The sequence below is a fragment of the Chiloscyllium punctatum genome, chromosome 45 (assembly GCF_047496795.1).
Source record: "Chiloscyllium punctatum isolate Juve2018m chromosome 45, sChiPun1.3, whole genome shotgun sequence".
Lineage (NCBI taxonomy): Eukaryota > Metazoa > Chordata > Chondrichthyes > Orectolobiformes > Hemiscylliidae > Chiloscyllium > Chiloscyllium punctatum.
Window position 1 is genome coordinate 14,883,520 of NC_092783.1, and position 22,671 is coordinate 14,906,190.

A 22,671-nucleotide genomic window follows, 5' to 3' on the forward strand; every position below is an offset into this window, starting at 1 on the left:
GTTTATTTTGAAAAGCTTGTGTTCACCAACACATTCTTGTTGTAGAAATCAGTGTAGAAGCAAATGTGATAAGGATTGAAGAGGACAGTAATGTGCATCACATTATTTTGTGGAAAATAAGTGTTGGCAGTGGATCTAGGGCAACATCTCTTTAGAATGATTTGGTTGCGCTCTTCTGTCATAAGTGAAGTGAATAATGAGTATCAGCAGAGTTTTGACAGCTCAAACTAACCCAAGATAGTTGATACGTCTAACTTCATGTCAATTTTGAGTTTAATATTGAAGTAGACCCATGGAGACACTGTTGTAAATGAAAGGGTACAAAGACAATAAGTAATGCGATTCCACTTTGAGTAGAATAGGTGCACCGGATTTCTTATCTGGTAATAACATGCATGCACATATTACTATGAGACTAATGAATACTTGTGAGAGGTTGCTAGGTTAAAAATCTCCTCCGGGGAGTCAGGTAATATAAGCCAGGAGAAAGAAGCATAAATTGTTTACAACTGTCATCTTAAACTCCTCAATGTGGTTAGCCTTTGGACTGCCAGCAAATCTCGACATGTTCCAAACTCCTTGGTTTGTGATGGAACAATAGTAATGTTATAGCAGAATGAAGCCACGAAGATATCAGCCTTACCTTTATTCCTGAAATATTTACACCATTTCATGAAGGACTCTCCTCAGCTTCTCCTTTCACCTGAGATGTGGTAACCCTTAGGTTAAACCACGACTCGTCATCTCACCTTAATGATAAAACAGCCCTCTAGTCTGGGAGGACAAGGGTGACTTTACCTTTATGATTTATTTAATTTTGCTATTTATATAATATTAAAAAGTAATAAAATTGGTGGCTTCTCAAGCTTTTCCATTTTTTTTGTATCATTTTAATTTTGCTTTTTTTTTCTATCATCCATGTTTGAAGGATCATTTATGTTTCTTCCTCTATCTCCTGGGATTCAGTGTCCTCTGTAAAGTTGTGTCAACCAAAAGTAAAAATCCTAGGTTTGGCTTTCTCTCTAGATTCAGTTGCCTATAGTTTGACACAGTTTAAATTTCAGACATGGCCAAGTCCTAGCTATTTCTAAATATCAAGTGGACCAAGGAGACCACCTTCACCTGGTTTCAGGAAGTGCAGGAACTTGGCATTAGTGCAGTAAGGCAAAAGACCACTTAAATCAGAGAGTCTATTACATGAAATACATTTTACCAGAATGATGCTAACGATAAAGGATTCTGTTATGGTGACCGATGAGAGAAGATTATTCTCTTGAGAGGATAGAGAAGGAAGAGAGTCAGTAAACAGAGGAGTAAGCATAGCCAAACAATCCAAAAAATTAGATGAGGAGAGGTTGCCTTTTATACAGTATGTTCTTATGATTCAAACTGCACTGCCTTGTGGTAGCAAATTCAATTGTAATTTGCAAAAATGAAATTAGATAAATAATTAAAATTTAAGGGTAGCACCTGAATCCAGGTTTGATTCTAACCTTGAGTGACTATCTGTGTGGAGTTCGCATTTTCTCCCATGTATGCATGGGTTTCTGTCGGGTGCTCTGGTTTTCTCCCACGGCCCAAAGATGTGCAGGTTAGATGGATTGGCCAGGCTAAATTGTCCTATAGTGTCCAGGGATTTGAAAGCTAGATGGGATAATGGTAAATGTAAGGTTACAAGGATAAGGTGGGTGTTCTTTGAAGGGTTGGTGCAGACACATAGGTTCCACATTACAGGACTCAATGAATTTGAAGAGTTTTCGGGAAAGATTGGGGACTGGGTCAAATTTTAAAAACTATTTCATAGAACAAGCATGGACAGAAAGATCCAAATCACCTCCTCCTGTGCTAATTGCTCTATGATTCTCTGTAGGTAATTGTATAAGTGGCTAAATTCAGTTTTGGATCTGTAATTTGTCTCTCACGTCACCCTAAAATATTTGAGATCTACAGCAGTTGATCATCGATGACCGTTGTAGGAGGAATACTTACAATGTAACTACTGTCCAGTAATTAAATCATTGCCAAAACTTGATTATGGGAAATAACATTGTCAGCAGTGATTATATTTTAATGAGATTGAAATAAAAGTTAATGAATAGATAAGGGACGGTAAAAACCATTCAATAATTAAAATCTGTAAATGGAAGCAATTTGAAACAAAAGCAGAAAATATCATATTGGTCAGAATCTGTAGAGAGGGAAGGTAATGGTAATATTTTATATGGAGTCCTTCTTTAGAAATGAAAGTTGATTTTGATCAAATGGGTCAATGAGTTGAAAATGGCAGATGTAGTTCAATAGAGTCATAGAGATGTACAGCATGGAAACAGACCCTTCGATCAACCCATCCAGGCCGACCAGATTCTGTAAGAATAATAGGGTGGTTATGGTCGGGGATTTAACTTTCCAAACATTAACTGGGACTGCCATAGTGTTAAAGGTTTAGATGGAGAGGAATTTCTTAAGTGCATACAAGACAATTTTCTGATGCAGTATGTGGATGTACCTACGAGAGAAGGTGCAAAACTTGACCTACTCTTGGGAAATAAGGAAGGGCAGGTGACTGAGGTGTCAGTGGGGGAGAACTTTGGGGCCAGCGACAATAAGTCTATTCATTTCAAAATCATGGTGGAAAGGATAGACCAGATCTAAAAGTTAAAGTTCTAAATTGGAGAAAGGCCAACATTTAAACAAGAACTTTTGAAAGCTGATTGGAAGCAGATGTTCACAGGTAAAGGGATGGCTGGAAAATGGGAAGCCTTCAGAAATGAGATAATGAGAATCCAGAGAAAGTATATTCCTGTCAGGGTGAAAGGGAAGGCTGGTGGGTATAGGGAAAGCTGGATGACTAAAGAAATTGAGGGTTTGGTTAAGAAAAAGAAGGAAGCATATGTCAGGTAGAGACAGGATAGATGAGTGAACCCTTAGAAGAGTATAAAGGAAGTAGGAGTATACTTAAGAGGGAAGTCAGAAGGGCAAAACGGGGACATGAGATAGTGTTGGCAAATAGAATTAAGGAGAATCCAAAGGGTTTTTACAAATATATTAAGGACAAAAGGGTATCTAGGGAGAGAATAGGGCCCCTCAAAGATCAGCAAGGTGGCCTTTGTGTGGAGCCACAGAAAATGGGGGAGATACTAAATGAATATTATGCATCAGTATTTACTGTGGAAAAGGATATGGAAGATATAGACTGCAGGGAAATAGATGGTGGCATCTTGCAAAATGTCCAGATTAAAGAGGAGGAAGTGCTGGATGTCTTGAAACGGCTAAAGGTGGATAAATCCCCAGGACCTGATCAGGTGTACCCGAGAACTCTGTGTGAGAAGCTAGAGAAGTGATTGCTGGGCCTCTTGCTGAGATATTTGTATCATCAATAGTCACAAGTGAGGTGCTGGAAGACTGGAGGTTGGCAAACGTGGTGCCACTGTTTAAGAAGGGTGGTAAAGACAAGCCAGGGAACTATAGATCAGTGAGCCTGACCTCAGCGGTGGGCAAGTTGTTTGAAGGAATCCTGAGGGACAGATGTACATGTATTTGGAAAGGCAAGGACTGATTCGGGATAGTCAACATGGCTTTGTGCATGGGAAATCATGTCTCACAAACTTGATTGAGTTTTTTGAAGAAGTAACAAAGAAAATTGATGAGGGCAGAGCTGTAGATTTGATCTATATGGACAGATGACACCAAAATTGGATGTGTAGTGGACAGCAAAAAGGGTTACCTCAGATGACAACAGGATCTTGATCAGATGGGCCAATGAGCTGAGAAGTGGCAGATGGAGTTTAATTCAGGTAAATGCGAGGATGCTGCATTTTGGGAAAGCAAATCTTAGCAGGACTTATACACTTAATGGTAAGGTCCTAGGGAGTGTTGCTGAACAAAGAGACCTTGGAGTGCAGGTTCATAGCTCCTTGAAAGTGGAGTCGCAGGTAGATAGGATATTGAAGAAAGCATTTGGTATGCTTTCTTTTATTGGTCAGAGTATTGTAGCGGCTGTACAGGACATTGGTTAGGCCACTGTTGGAATATTATGTGCAATTCTGGTCTCCTTCCTATCGGAAAGATGTTGTGAAACATGAAAGGGTTCAGAAAAGATTTACAAGGATGTTGCCAGGGTTGGAGGATTTGAGCTACGGGGAGAGGCTGAACAGGCCGGGGTTGGTTTCCCTGGAGCATCGGAGGCTGAGGGGAGACCTTACAGAGTTTTACAAAATTATGAGGGGCATGGATAGGATAATAGACAAAGTCTTTTTCCTGGGGTTGGGGAGTCCAGAACTAGAGGGCATAAGTTTAGGGTGAGAGGGAAAAGATATAAAAGGGACCTAAGAGGCAACTTTTTCACGCAGAGGGTGGTATGTGTATAGAATGAGCTGCCAGAGGATGTGGTGGAGGCTGGTAAAATTGCAACATTTAGGAGGCATTTGTATGGGTATATGAATAGGAAGGGTTTGGAGGGATATGGGCCAGGTGCTGGCAGGTGGGCCTAGATTGGGTTGGGATATCTGGTCGGCGTGGACAGGTTGTACCGAAGGGTCTGTTTCTGTGCTGTACATTTCTATGACTCTATTACTCTAGTCTCACCTGCCAGCACCCGGTCCATATCCCTCCACGATAGATTATGAATAGAACCAAGTATGTGCAGTCCCACTCAGCTAGCCAGCAGTGAAGGAGACAGCTCACTACAGTGAAGCCTTCAGAAAGATTGAGAAGGATAAAGAGAGGTAGTTCGTCATTTTGTATTGTCATGTATTGTATTGCTAGTGGCCACTTTGCGCTTGAGTGTGGCCAGAGTTGGGGATGTGTCAAACATAGAATTCTGGAAAAAATGGGAATGAATTTAAGTGGTGATAATAATTCAAGAATTATAGAGAGACAGAAGAATTAGAGATTGTGTTAGCTTAAAAGGATGGAGGGATCAGAAGTGGCATTTTTGAGGAGGTTGTGTTGGAAGAGGGAATGACAATAAGTGAGAGGAGAGAACCATCAATACCATCAGTTAACAGTATATCTAAATGCTATTGGAGTAAGAAACCCAGAAAGAATAATTCAGCAAATAAATCACAGAAATGCGCAAGTATAATGTTAATAAATGCACTTACTATTTGAAGATCTGTTCCATGGGAAATAAAATGAATATTACTAACTGGAACAAAGAAGGGCAGTAGTTCTAAGTCGGGCCAAACCTAACTGGTTTATTTCTATCTTACAAGCTGAGTGCAAGCCACAAGATAATTACCACAGCACCATCAGTTAACAATGCACAGTTTTTACAATAACTCAAATTTAGTAGCTGGAATTTTATAAAGAATCCTAAATGGCTTCACATTCCACCCAAATGTGGAATGCTTTAAGAGCATAAGAACTTGGAGCAGGAATCGGCAATTCAACCCCACCAGCGTATTCCACCATTTGATATGATCATGGCTGATGTCATCTTGGCCTCAAGTCCACTTTCACGCCAGCTCCCCATAACCCTTTACTGGATAAAAATCTGTCTATCTCCTCCTTACATTTATATCATATTCCAGCTTTGCCTGAAGGTCTACCAGACTTACTACTATACATTTCCACGGGACTTCACAGCCAACTACTGAAATGGACCTAAGGTTCATAAGACCTTCTGAAACATCCAGTTGGAGTATACAACACGCACTTTGTGCTGATTGAGTGAAGTTGATGAAACAATTAAACTAGCATCAATTCTGGCCTCACCTGTGATTTGGTCTTCAACAACGTTTCCTTTTTAAAGCGAAAATGTTTCATCTCGCGAAGACCTTGTCTCAGTTTGTTGAGAATATTTGAAGATATGCTGTGACATTGTTAATTTGAACAAATTCATTGTGTAACAAGATTTGATGGATTATACCAAGCAATGAACAATATAGTATTCTGCTACTAAAACACATATTTGTGAACGTGGTCTTTAAGACCACAATGTCTCATCAACGTAAATAGGTTTATGCTGAAGTTTATTACAGGATAATCACAATTTCAGTTCAATTAATGGGTCGGCTAAAAAAAGAAATTGCATTTTTATATCACCTTTCACATTCTCAAGACATCTTAAAGCACTTTATAACTGATGATTTAAAAATAAATTATATTGTGGGAAATATAACAATGACAAGCAGACAGTTCTATAAAGAGCAATGAAATAAATAACCAGAGAGTCTGTTTCCGTAGGGCTGGGGGGAGATCCTTAGTTGTTTTAAGGATAACTGTTTCCTAGCACTCTGTGTTCCTCCAGGTTTTTGTTGAAGGAGCATAGTTCTTTAATCTCCATCCAGTCAGGGTCTCAGTTTAATCTCATCGTTCATTGGCGGTCCATCACAGATGAGGATGACTCTCCCACTCTCAGGGTGAGGCTGTGGGTGGCTATACAGATGATGCAGCTACCACAGGCTCTATTACACTTGGGGCAGAAAGTGGTCATGGGAAGGGGGTGGGTGGGGTGTTGGTGTGGAAATGTGTTTCTTACGCTGTTCCTGGCTTCTGCTGTTTCCCGACAGCAAGTCTCAAGGTGCTCGATGCCTTCCCGGATGCTCCTCCTCTATTTTGGACAGTCTTGGGCCAGTGATTCCCAGGTGCCTGTGGGAATGCTGCACTCTCCCAGTGAGGCCTTGAGGGTACTCCTGAAGAACTTCCTTTGTCCACCTGGGGCTCAACTGCCATTTTGGAGCTGGGAGTAGAGCATCCGCTTGGGGAGTCTTGTGTTGGTCATGTGGGCAACATGCCCAGCCCATCATAGCTAACCGAGGCTCAGTTTAATATGTCATCTAAAGCCTATCACATTACCACACTTCCTTAGGAATGCAGCCTACAGTATGTGCCTGTGCACCTGGTGTAAACCTAAAACTCTCAAACTCTGGCTACGAGGTGAGAGTTCTACTTCTGAGCCATGGCCAACATCCCAAAGTGGTAATGGGTCTGGTCTGGCCTTTGCTTGTATTAGTTCAAAGACTGAAACTGGTTTTCTAAGGATATAGGGATGGTATAGCAATTGGTGTTCAATGTAACTATTTCTCTGTTGGTTGACAAATCCCACTAATTCCCTGGCTCATCCCAAATTAAACTCTGCATGAAATGTTGACTTTGTTCCTCATTTTACTTTGTGAAGACTGTTTTGAATCGATAAGAATGTGTGGCATGATGAAGGGTGGCATTGACTGAAAATTGGTGGAGGTGGACACAAACCAGGCACAAGGTGGAGTATACTTTAAAAAGTTCCTACAAAAGGTCATATTTGGCTTGAAACATTAATTCTGTTTTTCACTCTGAAGAAACTGTTTGACCTGCTGTGTGTTTTGACACTTTCTGTTTTTACCACAGTGAGAGAGGTTTTTAAAACTGGCCACACATTAAAGACTCTGGCAAATTCCTGTCACTGGTTTTACACCTGTGTGTCAAGTTGATAGTCTGCATGCATGATTCAAGAGATATCTCTCCAAATAGTTTGCCAGTTGCCTGGGAAGTGTTTTAGTGACATTAATAATTAGAAACCTAACCAATAAAAGGAACTTAAGCTATTTGTGAATGTTATCAGGAACCTAAGATCAAACAAAAGTTAGGGTATGAAGAGTTTCAGAAACAGGATGAAAAATAACATCAAATAAAAGCACTGTTTTTTTGACTTATGATAACCATAAATTGTTCAGCTGAAGACTTCTGATTTGGTCAAAAGTATAACTTTAACTAACTTACAATTCGAACATTGTCTTTGGTTTTCTATCCTGTGGCAACTGAGTTCAGCAAGGTGTAAAATCAGTATTTTCCCTTAACTCGAGATTCTAAATAGTCCTCTGCTCTCATTAACTTCTTTCATTCATTCATTCACTCATTTGTTCATTCATTCATTAGTTCATTAATTTCAGATCTTGATTTACTTTTTACTTTTATAATGACCAACATTGGGATTTGAATCATCAAGGCATGAATCTTACAGTTGTTTGGCGATCTGCACGACATGTTGAGCTTAATGAAGTGATTGTCACCATGAGGATGAGCATGTTTTCTCGCTTTTTCTTAATAAACTCATTGCTCTAATTGATGTTTCAGCCCCAATGGTGAGTACCAAGCCTGATTTCCACCCTTCTTTCCATACGTTGTCCCTAGAACAACACCGGAGATCCCAGAATTGACTGACGTAGAGTCATAGAGTCATAGAGATGTACAGCATGGAAAGCGACCCTTCCATTCAACTCTCCATGCTGACCAGATAGCCCAATCTAATCTAGTCTCATTTGCCAGCAATTGGCCTATATCCGTCTAAACCCTTCCTATTCGTATACCCATCCAAATGTCTTATAAATGCTGCAATTGTACCAGCCTCCACCACTTCCTCTGGCAGCTCATTCTATACACACACCATCCTCTGAGTAAAAAAGTTGCCCTTTAGGTCCCTTTTATATCTTTCCCTTCTCACCCTAAACCTATGCCCTCTAGTTCTGGACTCCCCTACCCCAGAGAAAATACTTTGCCTATTTATCCTATCCATGTCCCACATGATTTTATAAACCTTTATAAGGTCACCCCTCAGCTTCCAACACTCCAGGGAAAACAGCCCCAGCCTATTTAGCCTCTCCCTGTAGCTCAAATCCTCCAATCCTGGCAACATCCTTGTAAATCTTTTCTGAAACCTTTCAAGTTTCACAACATCCTTCCAATAGGAAGGATACTGGAATTGCACGCAATATTCCAAAAGTCGAACCAATGTCCTGTACAGCAGCAACATGACTTCCTGACTCCTGTACTCAATACTCTGACCAATAAAGGAAAGCATACCAAACATCTACTTTACTATCCTATCCACCTGCAACTGTACTTTCAAGAATCTATGAACCTGCACTCCAAGGGCTCTTTGCTCAGCAACACTCCCAAGATCTTACCTGCTCTGATTTGCTTTTCCAAAATGCAGCACCTTGTATTTGCACCGGTGCTATATTCGAAAGCCTCTTGCACTCCTTGATGAACACTGACCGTTTGGAGCTGTCCTGCATGGTTCCTAACATTTTCCCCAGTCAGGGTAGGCATATCGTTCTGGGATTGCCATCCAGGTCAGTGCAGCCTCCTCTGTCTGGAGAAACGCTCAGCAATGCAGGAATGCCCTTCTCCACTTTGACAATGAAACTTCCACCATCTTCTTTGATACCTCACACTCACTTTACCTCTGCCACTATACTCCATCACTCAGCAAGGCTCAGCTCTACCTAGTACCCACAACATCTTCCATCACTCACTCTTACCCACCTCAACCCTGATGTCACTATGATCATGGCCTCTGTGCTGCCTACTCACTCACTCGGGACATCTCCTGACCTGTACCAGCAGTAGTGAACCATTGATTATCATCATCTTTAATATCTGCCTCTCTTTCATTCCAGCGCAGAAAATGTCAGGATGTGTGTAGCGGTCTGTACATCATTTTTTTCCTCACCTTTATAAATAGAGCCTGGCCTGGTATTGAATGCTGCCCTTCATGTATTGTAATTCACCACCAGTTGTCTCTCTCTGAGAGAGCAACACTATGATCCTTTGGGACTATGCTGATGCTACCTTACAATGATAGATGATGGTGCAGCCCAAGGTGCAGCATTGAAGTGCCGTAGTGCCCTGCAGGTGGATCGGAGATGTGCCATTAAGAGTTCAAAGAGGTTGGCACATGTCAGATGCCAATATCTGTGGATGCGGCGTGCGTGTGGCTGGTGCCCATGGATCACATTCGAGATGTTGGTGCCTGGTGTCCCCCATGGATGTCTTTTGGAGAAAGTTGTGAGTTAAACCCATCTGGCTTCCATGTTGAGTTTTCCCAAACTTAGTTCATATGGTGAATTTGGTAAGATCAAAACCAATGGTAGGTTGGGCTGCAAACAAGGTGCTTTCTCAGCAATGGCGAGTATTAATTGGAAACTCAGTGCTGCTAAGTGAGAATCTTGCCACACGGCTTGAGAAAAGCAAACAGGACGCGGCGACACGATTTTGAGTTCAAGTTGGACCTTGCTGAGTGTAATGGAAAATTAACAAATTTAACATTTACTGTGAACTCTGAAAGAGAATGCTTTGCTAAATTTAACACTTTGCAGAGTTTTGCAGTCGAGGAGAAAGCTTGTCTTTGTTGGACTTCGTAAACATTCAACCTGACCTTGCGACAGTCGAATTCAGAGAAAAGCTAACGGAAAACATAAGGACAGTTATGTCCATGGCAAAGGAATGAGAAAATAACAACTTGAGTCTTCCCAGTCCTTGCCCTTGAGAGTGTGATAAGAATGGTATAAGAAGAATATGTGAATTATGCTCACTGCCCTTACACGAGGCATTTTTGCCAAATGTTCCGGCCCTGTGTGCAGTTTTTAAAATAAAGCTCTTTCTTTGCTCTTGCCAGCAGTTGAGTTGGGTCGATTTAATTTCCAGGACACTGAGTAGCTCACCCGATTCTACCACCAATCTCGCCATAGCCCATATTGCTCAGAACTTGTAAGGTTCTGCCCTTTTTCTGGGCTGTGTTGGAAGATTGTTGCCAGAATACATTTCTAATGTTGGCTACTTTTGTACTATCAGTTATTTGGTCTTTGTTTTCACCTTCTGAGGCTGATATAGCCATTGTTTCCCAGCATTTTGCTTAACCCAGGATCCTGTATTCTCTCTTTCCTGCATTTTTTTAAAAATGGAATTATTTACACATAGCTCAGTGAGTAGCTTCAGGCTTCAGAATAAGATGCTCACAGGTTCAAGTTACACTTTGAAAATGAAATTGTTTTGTTTGAGCATTAGGTAAGTTTGAAAAGACTCTACATTTGCCATTTCTTAAAAAAAAGCTTACTCAAAGAACTACTCTCCACCAACAAAAAATAGTTTTTGTGAGTCATTTTCATTTATTGAAAATTGGTCTAATCACAAGTGATAGACTCAACAGTGATGCCATCAGTGTTGGGTGTTGGCTAGCTTAATTGGCTGGATAGCTGGTTTATAATGACGAGTGATGTCAACAGTGTGAGCTCACTTCCTGCACTGGGAGAGGTTACTGTGAATGACTTTCCTTCTAAAGCTCTCTCCTCACCTGAGATTTGTTGACCATTAGGTTCAACCACCATCAGTTATCTGTGTGTAATGAGAGAGCAGCCCTATGGTCTGGTAGGAATTGACTTGTGTCCTTTATTTATAAATGGGCTATCAAAGTTATTTTGACGAAAATATATCAAATGTTAATATTTGCATTTGTAAAAGATATACTGAATTACCACTTTCTCATGGAGTAATCTATTTTCCGTTGCTGAAGTAAAATTTGTTTTCCTTTCGCTTCTTCCCAACCTATTAACTTCAGTGCTTGCTTTGACTCTCCATTGAGTAACTTGGTCACGTCAAACATGGGTTCACATCCAGAATTCATTCAGTCTCAGGTACCCAATCACAGTTAGGCAAGCCCCAGTTTCCCTCACAGAGACAAAGAAAGAATGTATGGTCAAGGAGGTAGAGGGTGGGAAGAGACAGGAAACAGAAGAGAATTATATCTTCAAATTAAACAAAATAAATCATAAATTATGCACAAGGAGTGAAGCCATGAAGTTATAAATATGCTTGGTGCAAGTGGAGCCTTCTCTAACTTCTTTAGACCCAAATGGATGTTTGCAGAAAGACAGCCCCTGTGAGGTTTTAAGCAGAACCAATAGTTTATCATCAGGAACTAGTATTCAGCATTACATTAACAAAGTTTATGTTTTTATGAAACATTGCAAAACTTCTCAAAGATGCAACACAAGAGAGTTAACAAAATAAAATTTGAAACTGAATTGTATCCAGAGACATGAGGTTAAGAGAGTCCGATGGCCAAGCATATTACCACACTCCTATTAATCCAGAAACTCAGCTAATGTTCCAGACACCTGGTAGATAGTGGAATTTGAATTCAATAAGAAATATCTGGAATTGCAAATTCACCGATGACAATGAAACCATTGCTGATTCCCATTTGGTTCCCTAATGCCATGGTTTGGCCTACATGTGACTCCAGGCACACAGTAATGTGGTCGACTTTTAATTGCCTTCTGAAATGGCATAGCAAGCCACTCAGTTGTACCAGTTGCTATGAAGTCTTGACAAAGAAATGAAACTGCATGGATCATCTGGCATCAAACTAGGCACCGAAAAAGACAATGGCAGAAACAGCCCTGTCGACCCTGCAAAGTCCTCCTTACCAACATCTGGGGGCTAGTGCCAATACTGGGAGAGCTGTCTCACAGTCGAGAATGTGGTGCTGGAAAAGCACGAAAGGTCAGGCAACAGCTGAGGAGCAGGAGAGTCAGCTGTCTCACAGAGTAGTCAAGCAACAACTTGACATAGTCATATTCTCCAAATTATACCTGACAGACAATGTCCCAGATACCACCATCATCATCCCTGGATATGTCCATAAGACAATAAGATAAGGGAGCAGAATTTGGTCATTCAGCCCATCAAATCTGCTCCTCTGTTTTATCATGGCTGATCATGTTTCTCAACCCTATTCTCCAACCTTTACCCCATAATCTTTGATCCTCTTACTAATCAAGAATCTATCGATTTCAGTCTTAAATACACTCAAAGACTTGGCCTCCACAGTCCACTGGGACAATGAGCTCCACCCTCTGGCTGAAGAAATTCCTCCTCATCTCATTCCTAAAGGGTTCACTCTAAGAGTGTGTCCTCCTAGTGGACAGTCTCCATGTTTACTCTATCCAGGACTCTCAGTACTCTGGAAGTTTCAATCAGAATCCCCTCAGCCTTTAAATCCAATCAAGAACAAACTCAAACTGCTCATCATATTCCTAATGCGGTCTGACCAGAGCCTCAGAAGCCACATGACACAAGCTTTCAGAGCTCAACTCTTTCATCACTTCATCTGATGAAGGAGCAGTGCTCCGAAAGCTTGTGATTTCAAGTAAACCTGTTGGACTATAACCTGGTGTTGTGTGACTTCTGACTTTGTCCACCCAGTCCAATGCCACATCATCACTACCATTATACAGCCTCAGCGATGCATCTCTGCTCTTGTATTCTAGCCCTTTTGAAGTGATAGCTAACATTGCATTTGCCTTCCTAAATGTCAGTTGAATCTGCATGTTCACCATAAGAGAATCCTGAACCAGGACTCCCATGTGCCTTTGTGATTCAGACTTCCAAAGTTTTTCCTCATTTAGAAAAAAATGGCTACACCTCTATTCCTCCTACCTAAGTGCATAACCTCACACCTTCCTGCTTTCATTCCATCTGTGGCTTCTTTGTCCATTCTCCTACCCTGTCCAAGTCCTTCTGCAGAATCCTCACTTCTGAACATCTCACTTCTGTCCCTCTGCCTATCTTTGTGTCATCTGCCACCTTAGGAACAACTCCCTCAGTTTCCTTGCCTCCATTGTTAATGTATAATGTGAATTGTTGTGGTCCCAACACAGACTCCTGTGGAATTCCACTAACCATCCATTGCTATCCTGAAAAAGGTACCTTTATTCCCACTCTCTGCCTTTTCCCAGCCAGTCAATTCTCTATCAATGGCAGTACCTTGCTCCCAACACTGTAGAAACTTATTTTATTGAGAAGCCTCCTGTTTAGCATCTTGTCAAAGACTTTCTGGAAATCCAAATAGATCATATCCACTGGCTCTGCTTTGTCGAACTTGCTCATTACCTCTCAAAGAATTCTATTGTCAGGGGTGGCCTCCCTTGATGAAGCTGTGCAGACTTATCCCTATTTACCATACACTTCCAATCTCATCATTAATAGTGGACTCTAAAATATTCTCAATTACCAAGGTTAGGATAACAGGCCTATAGTTCTCGATCTTCTGCCTCCATCTCTTTTTAAACTTCCTCAACATACATTAGCCATTTAGCAGTCCTCTGAGACCCTCCCTGACACCAGTAATTCTTGAAAGATCATCACCAATGCCTCCATAATCTCCTCAGCTATCTCTGGTGTGTAGTCCATCTGATCCCAGTGATTTATCCAACTTCAGACCTTTCAGCTTCTGTAACACCTTCTCCTTAGTGATGGCCACTGCAGTCATTTCTGCCTTCTGACTCTCTTGAAGTTCTGACATGCTGCTCGTGTTTTCCACTGAGAAAACTGAAGCAGAGTTCCTATTTGGTTCATGTCATTTCTTCGTTTCCCATCACTACTTCTCCAGCATCACTTTCCAGTTGACCAATGTCCACTCCTGACTCTCTCTTACCTTTTGGAATTCCCAAAAACCTCCTACTTTTTTTAATATTACTGGCTAGCTTATTTTCATATTTCAACTTCTCCCACCTTATTGCTTTTTGATTTATCTTCTGTGGTTTTTAAAGGCTTCCCGATCCTCTGGCTTTCAACTAATCTTCACCACATTGTATGCCTTTTCTTTTGTTTGTTTACAGTCCCTGGTTCCCTTGTCAGTCATGGTTTCCTCATCCTCCCCTTAGTATATTTCTTCTTTCTTGGGCTGAATTTAGGCTGTGCCTTCCAAATTATCCCCAGAAACTCCTGCCATTGCTGCTCCATTGTCTTCCCTGCGAGGCTCCCCTTCCAAGCAATTCTGGCCAGCTCCTCCCTCATGTCTTTGTAGTTACCTTTACTCAATTATAATACCCTTACATCTGATTCCAGTTTCTCCCTCTCAAACTTCAGAGTGAATTCTATCAAACCATGATTACTAGAGGTTCCTTCACCTTCACCTTCACCTGCCTCATTACACATCACCAAATCCAGAATTGTTGGTTCCCTGGTGAGCTCTACCACAAGCTACTCTAAAAAAAACTCATTGATATTCCACAAATTCGTTTTCTTGAGATCTGATGCCAATCTGATTTTCCCAGGCCACATGCGTATTGAAGCTCCCCCCCCCCAACCCCCACCCCGCCCCCCGCCCCCACCATGATTATTATAGGAGTGCCTACCTTATATACCTATTCTAGCTCCTGATTTATTTTCTTCTCCACATCCTGACTACTGCTAGGAGGCCTATTCACAGCTCCCATCAGGACCTTTTTCCCTTTGCTGTTCCTCAAATCTACCCACACAGATTCTACATCTTCTGACTTGATATCACTTGTTGCTGCTGATTTCATTTCATTTCTTACAAACAGGGCAACCCCGCATCCTTTGCCCATGAGCTTGACCTTTCGATAGTACCTGAATCCTTGGATATTTTGTTCCCGGCCCTGATCTTCTTGCAGCCAGAGATGATTAGCTTTTTGGTTCTGCTCTTTAACTTAGCCCTGAGCTGCTCATATTCCCTCAGCAGAACCTCTTTCTTCTGTCGAGCTGTATCGTTAACACCTGTGTGGACCATGACAACTGGATCTTTCCCCTCCCACTCCTAGTTCCTCTCAGAGATCCTGAACCCAGGCACCAGACAGATAACACAGGCTTTGGGACTCTCAACCCTAGCTACAGAGTACAGTGTCCTCTGACTATCCAACCTCTGATGATAACTATATTTTTCTTTTCTTTTCCCTCTCAATGGCTCCCTGTCCCATGGTGCTATAGTCATTTTGCCCATCCTCCTTAGACCCCCCACTCTCATCTGCACAGGGAGCAAGGATCTCAAATCTGTTAGACAAGCTCAAAAGCTGAGGCTCCCACTCCCTCCTGGATCCCTTTACCTGCCTCTCTCATAGTCACACCCTTCTGCCCCTGACAAAATTCGAAGCAAGTTAAAATCTATTCAATTTCAAAAAAATTCCAGAGAATGATTAAAGAATGATCAAAGGGATGTGACTTCCTCCTGAAACACAGCATCCATGATGCGTCACAGCATTTGAAGCTCAGATGCCAGCTCATCAACTCTGAGCCAGAGTTCCTCAAGCAACTAACACTAACTACAGACATGGTCACATTGCACTATAATGAGGTCCACTAGATCCCACATCATGCAAGTACAACATATCACCCAGTCCTGTACCTCTATTTTAACTATTTAGTTCTTAATTTGGTTTTTAAAAACAAGTTGAGCTGGTCTTTTAATTTGCAGCCTGCAAATATTTCCTCTGATATTACCTGTTCTGTCTCACCAGCTGGACAGACCTAACAGAGGTGGCAACACAGCAGTATACACTTGGGAGGGAGTTCTCCTGGCAGTCTTCAACATTGACACTGGATCCCATGAAGTCACATGGCTTCAGGTTAAACATGGGCAAAGAAACCTGCTGCTGATTACCACGTACCGTCCTGCCTCACCTGATCAATGGTAAACAACCCTTGGAGAAATCACTGAGGGTGGCAGGAGTACCGAATGTACTCTAGGTTTTAATGTTCACCTCTAAGAATGGCTCAGCAACCCTGAACGTATCTAGCAACTCAAGATGGACACCCATGAGACGCTGTGGACCATCAACAGCAGCAGAATTGCCCTCCAGCACAATCTGCAATCTCATGACCCGGCATAAACACCATTCAACCATTACCATCAAGCCAGGGGGTCAACCCTGGTTCAATGGAGAGTGCAGGAGGGCAGGCCTGGAACAGCTCCAGGCATACTTAAAAATGAGGTGTCAACCTGGGTGAAGCTAACAAGCAGGGCAATTGCAAAACAGCATAAAGTGGCAAGTGACAGACAGAGCTAAGCGATTCCACAGCCAACGGATCAGATCTAAACTCTGTAAGTCCTGTCATATCCAGTTGTGAATGGTGGTGGACAATTAAACAACTCACGGGAGGAGGAGGGTCCATCAAAATCCCCATCCTCAATGATGGAAGACCCCAAAATATCAGTCAAAAGATAAGTCTGAAGAATTCATAATAATCTTCAGCCAGTAGTACTTGTTCACCAGTTACAGAAACATTTTTAACTTCCTTTAATTTGAAGAGCCTGCTGCTTCCTGTCAAAGGCAATTGATCCACAATGTTAGTTACCCCCTGGAAGCAAGTTAAAATCTATTCTATTTCAAAAAGATCCCAGAGAATGATTAAAGAAGTTAGTTTCATTTTATGCATGATTTATAAAGTGGTAAGTATAGAATGTTACAAATATTACATATACCAGGTCTATATCAGTTATGGTACACTGCATTCTGTATAAAGAGTCATGTGATACATTTGTTAATTCATCAGGATGAGTAAACCTATGCCAATATTGCATTGGCCCCAGGTGAAAATCAGAAATCGCATTTGAACCATGAGCAATGCCACAGGTGCCACTAGCTCTCCTCAAAATGGCCAGCACTTTGAATTACTTTGCTTTCTTGTTCAGGATGTAATCTGACAGAACATTTTTGTAATGCTAACATTAATCAATGACTCAAGCAAGTACGCTTCATTCAATGCGAGTGAGAGGATGGACGGAGATACAGTAATCAGGCTGGAACACAACAGGGAGTGAGGAATGCCGATTGGATTAAATGGCGTCTATTTCATTGCCGAGGCAAGGCCGATGAACTCAGGTCATGGATGGATACGTGGGACTGGGATATTATAGCCATGGAGAAAATGAGGACTTGCAGATGCTGGAGGTCAGAATCGAAAAGTGTGGTGCTGGAAAAGCACAGCTGGTCAGGCAGCATCTGCGGAGCAGGAGAGTCAATGTTTCAGGCATAAGCCCTTCATCAGGAATGTGGAAGGGAGAAAGGGGACTGAGAGATAAATGAGAGGGTGGGGCTGGGGATGGGGGGGAAGGTAGCTGACAATGCGATAGGTAGACGGAGATGGGGGTGATGCTGATAGGTCAGAGGGGAGGTGGAGTGGATAGGTGGGAAGGAAGATGGACAAGCAGGTTTTGAGAAGATGTATAGCTCAGGTTGAGGCTTTAAATGTAGGTTTGCTTGCTGACTGCAAGGTTCATTACCCTACTAGGTAACATCTTCAGTAGGCCTCAGATGAAGCAATGCTGAGAATTCCTGCTTTCTTGAACAAGTAGGACACTTCAAGAGGGCAATTCTGAGTTGAAGGTTTGGACGTTGGATGATGTGGGGGTGGGGAGATGAGGCTATTGGTGAAGTCGACGATGATGCTGTGTGGTTAGAAAGTCCCAAGACAGAAGATGAGGTGTTCTTCATCGAGTGGCTAGGATGTGGTGGTGGAGGAGGCCCAGGGCTTCCATGTTGTTGGCAGAGTGGGAGGGGGAGTTGAAGTGGTCAGCTACAAAATGGTGGGACTGTTTGGTGTGTGTGTGTCAGAGATGTTTCCTGAAAAGTTCCGCGAGTTGGCATCTTCTGTCCCCGATGTAGAGGAGACCACATTGAGAGCAACGGGCTCAGTGGTTGCGGTGTTTGGATGTGCAGGAAAATCTCTGCCGGATGTGGAAAGATCCTTTGGAGCCTTGTATGGAGGTGAGGGGGAAGGTGTGGGCGCAGGTATTACACCTCTTGAGGTGGCAAGGGAAGGTGCCGGGAATGGAGGGTGAGTTGGTGGGGTCGTGGACCTAACAAGGGAGTCATGGAAGGATTGTCTCTGCAGAACATAGATAGGGACGGGGAGGGAAATATATCCCTGTTGGTGGGGTCTGTTTGTAGGTGGTGGAAATGGCGGAGGATAATGCGCTGTATCCAGAGATTATCAGGGTGGAAGGTGAGGACTGGAGGGGTTCTATCTTTGTTGAATTTGGAGGGGTGGGCTTCATGGCCGAGGTGTGAGAAGTGAAGGAGATGTGCTGGAGGACATTGTTGATCACATGGGAGGGGAAATTGAGGTCCTTGAAATAGGAGGCCATCTGGGATGTTCTGGAGTGGAATTGCTCCTCCTGGGAGCAGATATGGTGAAGATGGAGGAATTGGGAGTAAGGGATAGCGTTTTTACAGAAGGGGGAGTGGGAGAAGTTGCGGTCCAGGTAGCTATGGGAGTTGGTGGGTTTGAAGTAGATGTCCATGTTGAGTTGGTTGCCGGAAATGGAGATGGAGAGGTCCAGGAAGGTGGGGGAGGTGTCCGAGATGGTCCAGGTGAGCTTAAGGTCAGGATGGAAGGTGTTGGTGAAGTTGATGAACTGTTCAATCCCTCAGGGGAGCACAACATGGTGCCAATATAGTCATCAACGTAGCCATAGAAAAGGTGGGGAAAGGTGCCTGCGGAAGATGGACTGTTCCACATATCTGATGAAGGGGCAGGCATAGCTGAGGCCCATGCAGTGCCCTTTTGGTCTGAAGGAAGTGGGAGGATTTGAAGGAGAAGTTGTTGAGGGTGAGTACCAATTGAATGAGTGTGTTGGTGGAGAGGTACTGGTTGGGTCAGCAGGAGAGGAAGAAACACAAGGCTTGCAGGCCTTTGCCATGCCAGATTATAGCCGTGACTAAGGGAGGGACAGGACTGCCCTCAGCTACAGGTGCCTTAGGTGGGTCAGAGGTGGTGGAAAGAGGGGAGAGGGAGTTAAATTTTTGATTAAGGTGAGTATCACAGCAGTAATCAGAGATGAAATAGCTGAAGAATCATCCAGTGAGGCTTTGTGAGTGGAGCTAAGAAATAAGAAGGGGATGGTGATGCTGTTGGGATTGTACCATAGGCCCCCAAATAGTCAACAGAACTTAGAGGAACAAAATACAGGGAGATTGGGGAGACCTAGGGTTGTCATAGGAGGGGCTTTTAATTTTCCTAAAATAGAATGGGACTGCCAGAGAATTAAGAGCTTAGATGGGGTAGTATGTGTTAAGTGCGTTCAGGAAAATTTCCTCAAGCAGGATATAAAAGGGGCAAAACTCGACCTACCTTTGGGAAATGAGGCAAGACAGGTGACTGAGGTGACAGTGGGGGAGAACTTTGGCACTAGTGACCATAGTTTTATTATTTTTAAAATAATTATGGGGAGGGTCAAACCTGGCTCACAGGTTCAAGTTCTAAATTGGAGCAGGGTGAATTTTGATGGAATTAGACAGGAGCTTGCAGGTGTTGATCGGAGTGGTTTGTTTGTAGGCAAAGGGACCTCTACCAATTGGGATGCCTTTAAAAGTGAGATAGTTGAAGTTCAAGGTTTAATGTTCCTATGAGTGTGGAAAACAAGGTTGACAAGAATAGAGAATCCTAGATGACAAGAGATAATAAGCCTTTGGACAAAAAAAAAGGAGGTATGACACAGGTACAGCCAGCTGGAAGTATATAGGGGAAACAGGAGTTTACTGAAGAAGGAAATGAGGAAGGTGAAAATGTGGCATGAGATAGCCTTGGCTGAGAAGATGAGGGTAAATCCAAAGAGGTTCCTTAAGTATATTAAAGGAAAAAGAGTAACTAGAGAGAGAACAGATTGCCTCAAGGACCAAAGTGTTGAACAACAGGAGATGAGCGAGATCCTCAATGAATATTTCTCCTCCGTGTTTACAGTGGAGAAAGACATGAAGACTTGGGAACTTGGGGAAGTTAGTGGTGAAATCTTGGGAACAGTCCACATCACATTAGAGGAGGCGTTAGACATTTAGAATGTCTGAAAGTGGATAAATCTCCTGCTCCTGACCAGAGATAGTCAAGAAAATTGTGGGGGCCCTGGCTGATATTTTTGCTTCATCGTTAGCCACAGGTAAGGACCCTGAAGACTGGAGGGTAGCAAATGTTGTGCCCTTATTCAAGAGGGGCGGCAAAGAAAAGCCTGGGAATTATAGACCAGTATGATCTGTGGTGGATAAGTTACTTGAGAAGATTCTGAGAGATAAGATATATGTGCATTTGGAAAGATAGGGGTTTGATTAGGAGTAGTCAGCATGGCTTTGTGAGCAGGCTTTGTTAGAGTTCTTTGATGAAGTGACCAGGGATGTTGACGAGGGCAGGGCGATAGGTGTAGTCTATATGGATTTCTATAAGGCCTTTGATAAGGTTCCACACGGTAGGTTGCTCTGTAAGGTTAGATTGCATGGTATCCAAGGGGAACTGGCAAATGGGATACGCAATTGGCTTGATGATAGGAAGCAGATGGAAGTAGTGGAAGGATGCTTGGCAGACTGGAGGCTTGTGACTAGCCCATTACTATTTGTTTTTGATAGCAATGATTTGTATGAGAATGTACAAAGCATGATGAGTAAGTTTGCAGGTGACACTAAAATAGGCAGTATCATGGACAGTGAGAAAGGTTATAAGAAATTGCAGCAGGACCTTGACCAGCTGGCGAAGTGGGCCGAGAAATGGCAAATGGAATTTAATATAAAGAATTATGAGGTCTTGCGTTTTGGAAATTCAAATCAAGGTAGGAGTTTCATGGTGAATGATAGAGTCTTAAGGAGCATAATGGAGTAGAGAGACCTTGAAGTTCAGATGCAAAATTCTCTGAAAGTGGAGTCACAGGTAGACAGGACAGTGAAGTAGGCTTTTGGCACACTGGCTTTCATCAGTGAGTATTCAAGTTGGTAAGTTATATTGCAGCTGTACAGGACATTGTTGAAGCTACACTTGGAGTATTGCGTTCAGTTTTGGTCACCTTGCTGTTGGAAGGATGTTATTAAACTGGAAAGAGTGCAGAAGAAATGTCCAAGGATGTTGCTAGGAATTAATGGTCTAAATTTTAGGGCTGATGCCCAGCTTATTCCTGAAACGTTGACTCTCCTGCTCTTCAGATGCTGCCTGACATGCTGTACTTTTCCAGCGCCACACTTTTCCATTCTGATCTCCAGCATCTGCAGTCCTCAATTTCTCCTGAGTTATAGGGAGAGGTTGGACAAGCCAGGACTTGTTTTTTTCTTTCGAGCATAGGAGACTGAGGGGATCTTATAGCACTGCATGAGATCACGAGAGGCATGGATAGGGTGAATGGAGTCTGTCTTTTTCCCAGGGTTGGGGAATGGAGAACGAGAGGGCATCAGTTTAAGATTAAAGGGGAAAAAGAATAAAAGGGAACCTGAGAGGCAACTTTTTTACACAGAGGGTGGTACACACATGGAATGAGCTGCCAGTGGAAATAATTGAGGCGGGGACATTAACAGCATTTAAAAGGCATTTGGACAAATACATGGATAGGAATGCTTTAGAAAGATATGGGCCAAGTGCAGGGAAATGTGGTTTGCATGGGCGGACATTTTGGTTGGCATGAACCAGTTTAGGCCAAACTGTCTCCATGCTGAAGGGCTCTATGACTCTAATATTTGTGGTTTATTTGGAGTAAGAGCATCTAAGATTTCTTTTCCTTCCCTTATTGCTGATCTCTTTATGCCAACACTGGTTCATAAAACATGGAATCCCTACAGGGTAGAAGTAAATCAAACAGTAACTTTCCGAAAGGATAAAAATGTGAAAGGAGAAATTTTCAGGGGTCTCAAACAAAAAAAGAGCAGGGATGTGGGGGAGGACAGCTCTTCCAAAGAGGCTGAAGGCGTAAGAGGGAGGAATTGTCTCCTCCTAAGTTACTCAATTTCACAATTTGATGATACAGAGAAACATAGAAAGTGGGTGCATTTGGTCCCTTCATCCTGCACCACCATTCAATATGATCATGGCTGATCATGCAATCTCAACATCCTATTCCCCCCTCTCTTCATACCCCTTGAATCCTTTCACCACAAGGGCCACATGCTGCTCCCTCTTGAATATATCTAATGAACTGGCCCCAACCGCTTCCTGTTGGAGAGAGTTCCACAGTTTCACAACTCTTTGAGTGAAGAAATTCTTCCTCATCTCAGCCCTGAATGGCTTACCCTTTATTCTTAGACTGTGACGCCTAGTTCTGGACTTCCCCAACATCGAGAACCCTCTTCCCGCATCCAGCATGTCCAGTCCCATCAGGATTTTATATGTTTCTATGAGAACCCCCCTCATTCTTCTAAA